Source organism: Austrofundulus limnaeus, unplaced genomic scaffold, assembly GCF_001266775.1.
Source record: "Austrofundulus limnaeus strain Quisiro unplaced genomic scaffold, Austrofundulus_limnaeus-1.0 Scaffold844, whole genome shotgun sequence".
Lineage (NCBI taxonomy): Eukaryota > Metazoa > Chordata > Actinopteri > Cyprinodontiformes > Rivulidae > Austrofundulus > Austrofundulus limnaeus.
The window spans coordinates 133,904-140,002 of record NW_013953246.1 but is presented as its reverse complement, the minus strand read 5'-3'; the positions used below and the strand labels follow the sequence as shown (position 1 = coordinate 140,002).

The following is a 6,099-nucleotide window of genomic DNA, read 5'->3' as shown; positions in this document are numbered from 1 at the left end:
TTCTAATTACTGAGAGAGTTCAGCTGGTGTCTTGGCTTTCCATTCCTGTTTACACCTCCCTTTCTTCAATTTGTTCAATACTTTTTCCCTCTGCCATTCCACATTATTACAAATAACTTCATTTCTGGACATTTATGGTTTGATTTCTTTGTATGTATGGATCACTTGGGTTGTTACCAACATCTGGTGAAAATTTCATGTCATTAGCACCTCTAGTAATATGTTTACTGAGAAAAATGGTGACGTGTTCAATACTTATTTTACCCGCTGTTACTAATAGCTGGCCGGTTGTTTACTTAAATATTAATGAAATTCGGTGTAAACTACATACGGTATTTTTCTTGATTACATGAATATGGTATTTATATTTGTCCTGATACTGTATGTATAATAATCAATATAATGATAATAACAATTTTTTTTTTGCTTTATAATGTCATCTCCACTGACTGTAAAGGTTCCCAGAAAGGCCTTGAAAAGGCCCATGGACCACCAGTTGATAATCACAGTTGTAGCTTGTTTTGTGGCTCTGGACACATTTTATTAGTCAGACAAGAAGCACAATTGGCTCTTTTGATTGTAAAGGTTGCAGACACCTGCCATAGACCAAGCAAACATACCTCTAGTGCAGTCAGTCACTTTGAGGATGTAAATTTGTATTTTTCTTAGTGTTTTTTTAGATATGTCCATTTTTATTTTTCAAATTCATCTTTTTAGCAAGGTTTACTCGAGTTTTGCGTATTGTACTTGTCTGGAGCTAAACTGCAAGTGAACTATGCAAGTAAATATTGCATAGATTTCAGAATAATTTGGCAATGATAAATGAATTCATCGAGACTTGAACAGATTTCCTTATTAAAACTCTTCAGAGATTATCTCAAACCAAGTTGTTAGTTTTGTACATAACTGTCACTCTTTACTTCAACTGTGTCATCCATGGCAACATCATGCAGCTCATGGGCATCAAACTGAACAAGTAATGTCTTAATTCAAGTCAATTCAATTTATTTATAAACACTCAAAGAAAAGATGTAGTTGATTTAAAAATGGTTCCATTCAACTGAATAGAGTAAAAGGTAACACATTTATTTACAGAAATGTAATACATTTACATAAAAGTGAACAAAATGGTATCACTAAGTCACAATATACCAGGGCACGGTACACAAAACAACAATCAATCTAAAGAAGCGAGCAGATTGTGTTGAATCACTTCAGTCTCCCATCCTGAGCAGCACAATGGTGACAGTGGAGAGGAAAAACTCCCTTTTAACTGAAGAAACCTCCAGCAGAACCAGAACCAGGCTCAGGACAGGCAGCCATCTGCCTTGACCGGCTGGGTTTGAGGGGACAGGAAAGAGACACAAAGAAACCAAGGCAAAACACTCTGATTTCAAACTCTTGTTCTTCTTTTACAGGGTTGAAAAAAATACCAACAAACAAAACAACAACAAAAGAAAGATTTTAGGAAAAATACCAGCCTACAGCAGATTTTTAAAAACAAGAATAGTATACATTCAATTTTACTGTGATGTTTTTAATTTACATTGTGTTAAAATGATACATACAGAATGTCTGAAATGTCTGAATAGTGGGCTGCTCTGTTTTTGTTATTATTTGAGTTAGTTAAGTGATTCATTTCCTAGCATGGACTCAACTTTTAGGTCAATAATTGCCAAAAGGGTTCAGGTTGGGGCTTTGGGAAGGCCATTTCAAAAGCGTAACCTCAGTCTGCTTTATTGAATTAGAAACCAGTTTTGATGAGTTTGGGATCATTTTGATGAAACATCTGCATGTGTCCAAGTTTAAAATGTCAAGCTGTTTATTTAAGAGGAGTTTAAGAATTTAGATTTTTTTCTTTCAGTATTCCATCTACTAGTAAAATGAACCCTCTGAACATATGTTTGTCTTAATCTTTGTCTCATCTGACCATAAACATTTGAGGCAAGTGGTTGGTTCATTTGAGCAGCTGTAAACGTCAGATGTAAGATGTGTGTCTCAATCCATGGTGATGTAAACCTCACCACTGTGTGTAAAAGACACTGGTGTCCACAACATCAGTGTGAACAGAGACATGGTTATTTTAGCAACACAGATAGAACACTCATACTGTCATGAATGTGTGATTACACAGTTATAGTGTGTTTTATTTAATTTGACAAACTCTCTAACCTGATCATTGTTAAGTATACCTGTCATTCAATCTTTAACTACACTTAATGTAGTTATTTATAACTCTTTTAATCAGATGTGTCTTTGTTTAGAGTGACAAATACTTAATAGGAACACAAAACATTTATTACAATTTAAAAGGTTTACTATTCCACCTGCGTATTACAAGCATCTACAAGTACAAGGTCAGAATCACAGCCAAAAGCAGAAAGGATAAAAATGCAAAAACAATAAAAAAAATAAATAAAAACAAGTGGGCATTTTTGAAGCTTGAATTAAGAATTTTTGTGAGTCTTTTAAAAGCTTTACAAGTGGAATGACGGTGACACCTGATGGACAGGTATCAGCCTGTGGCTCAGTCACTATTCGACACATGCCAGGCAGAATCAGTGCTCTTCTCAACACTCCCTGTTACTCTGTGAGAAATCAATTTAAGCTCAAATATGTATGCATTTACACAGATGTATTGATTCTCACTGACAGACATCTCATAGCATGAAAATCAGTGATGACAAATAATATTTACTCTAGTTACGTTAGTTTTAGTTCCTCAGTAAAGGTTGACAAGAAATCTGCATGTACACTCAAAACTACGGAGCCTGTCCAGTGACATGGATTAAAAATAATTTCACATGGCCACAAGATGACGTGTGTGCATGCAATAATTACGTTGTGGCCATCACATGGCTTGTTATTGTCATTTCTACGCAGACTGTTGTTTACATGGACAACTCTGAATTAAACCAATTTATTTTTATTTTAATAAAATAAATGACTTTACTATGTCAGCACCTTATGTTAGGCATGAAGTAGCTATTTTTTTTAGCTGTATTTGCTGCAGCTATAAGTTCCAGGTGATAACTGGAGTTATTTGTCAAAAAAGCTTTATTTTCTTCTTTTTTTTTTTTTTTGACGCTCAACTTTCAAAAGTTGAGCTGAGGCGCAGGGGGACACGAGCACTCCTGTAAAATCACTTTACTCCGTTTCTTTAAATGTAAATGTGAAAATGCCTTTAATTTTACTCAACTCAGTTTAATGGAAATTGTTGACAACTTGGTTAACTAATTCCTACAGTCTGAGTGTACATCAGCAGGATCTTCCTCTAAAGGAATAAAGCTCCTCTTCTCAGACCTGTGCATTTTGACATTAGTATGAGTTGAAGAGTCTTCTGTGAAAAACAACAGCAAAAGAATATTGTTTATGTCAACAATTAACCTCTTCAAAACAAAACAGCTTTTTAGAAAACAAAAATCATCTACTTGATTTTTTTATATCAGGATTTCCTATTCACAAATATGTGACTTAACGCTAACAGTTTAAACACCCCAGTTTAAAAAAAAAGTTTTGATCATGAGAATTACTTTTCAAGACAATTAAATTATCTTTCCCTCCACACCAGAGCAGATCCAGGAAAGGGCACAGAGGTCCGGGCCCCCAGGGCGCACCCCATCCGGGCCAAAGCCCGACAGGTCCAGAGGTCCCGAGCCCCAGCAGGCTGTCACCAGGCCAGGCCGGCACACACCCCAGCGCCCAGTCCCTTTCCTGGATCTGCTCTGGTATGGTGGGTGCCGGTGGGGCCCATGAGTTTGTCGCTGCTGGCCCCGGGGGCTGTGCATGTGGTCGCTGGGGGGACTCTCCCAGTTCTCCCCTATGGTCTGATCTGGGGGGTGGGTGGGCCGATCTTCCCGTGCGGGTGCCCCTTGGGGCTCTGCGCTCGGGATCCCTCTCGGACCCTTGGGCTCTGGTCTTCCCTATGTCTGCCTCGTGTCTTGGGGGTTGGGTCTCGGTCCTCCACAGTCACTATTAAATATTCCATTGGAGAAATCTTGTAAATACACGCGTGTTCACAACTGCTCACAGACAGGTGCTCTGATCCGGGGGTTCTGACTGGTCACTGAGTGTGTATATATGTCTGTGTGTATATACTGACAATATTTATGAATGTAGGCATGTATGTATGTATATCTTTATATATGTATGGGTATGTGTATATTTTTTTATATGCCCTCCATGTATTTATCCATTTATTTTTCAGGTGAGCGGACAGATGTTGGGTGTGTGGTCCTGTGTTTTGTTGGTGTATATTTAATAGACTTCTTATCGCCATTTCAATCTTTTTATCTTTCTAATTACTTCTCTCTATCTCTATTTTCTCTCCACTTAAAAAAGTCACTGATGATGAAGAAATAAATAAACTAAATAAACTAATATTTGGTTTTGTTTTCTACTGAAGTGAAAAAAAGTTACCTTTCCCTGAAGAATTATACCAATGTGTATTTGGTCTCAAAATCTCTGCATCAGCTCCAAAACACTGGAAAACATTTATTAATAAAATTATCTGATCAGATCATCAACAGTATACATTGTTTCTTTCAAAATAAGTCTGTAACTTGTGTTTGATTCAAGTGCTCTACTACAACTACATACAAAAAGTAGCCAGCACTTTGTTTTTCTCAATTAGTCGTCTTACAATCTAGAATTTAAATACATTTGGGATTTATTTTTAATAATATAACTACCACTTTGAAGATGTTAAATGTCAGGTAGCTCTGCACACAGGGAAACAGAATTACAAAAACATAGAAAATAAGAATTAACTGAGCAGCAGGGATCTTTACCAGAAGCCATATGGTGCTCCAGAATCGACCAGACTGTCAGAAGAACCTTATAAAGCCCTGGTGCTCATCAGCAGGATCTGCTGCAGCTGCTGCCAATCTCTGCCCAGGAAACAAATTAAGGAGTTGCAAGACCTAAAAGAAAATAATGAAAAAAAAAAAAAACACGGAGAAAAGTTTCAAACTTTTTACTGTGAGTAACTCCATCATGTAACAATGGAGAGGCGTCAGGTCACAGCTGCATCTCAAGGATAAACCACACTCTTCTAGAGGAGGATAAAGGAAGTCATTCAGATCAAACAAAAAAAAGGAAACTTTAAAAAGAAGAGGAGTTCACAGATTTAAGTTTTCTAAAACAGACTGAAGCATTAAGCTTGGTTCCCAGTCATTTTCATTTCAGTTCACACTGTCATGCATGTGACTAAAGCATCTCTATTATGAGCTGATTTTGTTAAGTCTTACAACCTTATTTCTAATGAAGTAGGGATGTCGTGTAAAACAAATAAGAGAATACCTTGATGTACATTTTTTTCAACCTATATTTAATGGAATTCACTACAAATATTTAATCAATGGCTTTTTTCTGTCACTCTTTCATGAAGCCCAGCTCTGAACAGCTTCAGTGGACAGATCCTCCCAACTCTGCAGAAGAGTTCTCCGGCTCCTTTGGCCTCCTGGATGTTTCTCTGGTCTACCTCACCTTCTCAGTGAGTTTTGGTGGACAACCCTCTCATGTTAACTAAGGTGGAATAATCTTTTCATTTCCTAATAATGTACTTTAAAGAGCTTTGTGGGATGCTCAGGGTTCCGGGATATTCATTAAACCAACCTTGATCTATACTTTTGTTTTTGTCTCTGACCTGTAGAGAAAGATCCTTGGGCTTCTACTGAGAGGTGTTAAACTGGTGTTGATAGCTATCAGAACAGATACACTGAAGTACTTGCTGACCCACGGAGCTAAACTTTGTGGCTGCAGAAGATAAACGTGGCTTTAAATCAAAGAAGAACGGAGTAATACATAAGCATAAAACACTTTTAAGTGTATGTATTTATTTAATTGTTTGTTTGTTTGTTTTTTATTAAAGGAAAACATGATTTCCCTTTTTAACCTTATGGTATTTTTATGTCGTCTAATTACTTATAATAGAATAAAAAAAATCTATGTAAACTCCAGGCTGTAAGACAACAAAACACAGAGAAAAAACTTATCCATCATTTTATGGGGATACGAAGAACCTTTATTAACTTGTGTTTGCACACAGAACTGATGAAAAATACCCTGCAAGCTGTGTTACACACATATATATATATA

General features: G+C 36.8%; 1 long non-coding RNA gene across 1 annotated transcript; it reads left to right on the top strand.

The window, feature by feature from the left end:
• Positions 1 to 4,699: 4,699 nt before the first annotated feature.
• Positions 4,700 to 5,904, top strand: LOC106532872 (uncharacterized). The gene is made up of 3 exons (XR_001312163.1): positions 4,700 to 4,980; positions 5,390 to 5,531; positions 5,654 to 5,904. It is a non-coding gene; the product is annotated as an uncharacterized LOC106532872 (long non-coding RNA).
• Positions 5,905 to 6,099: the final 195 nt, after the last annotated feature.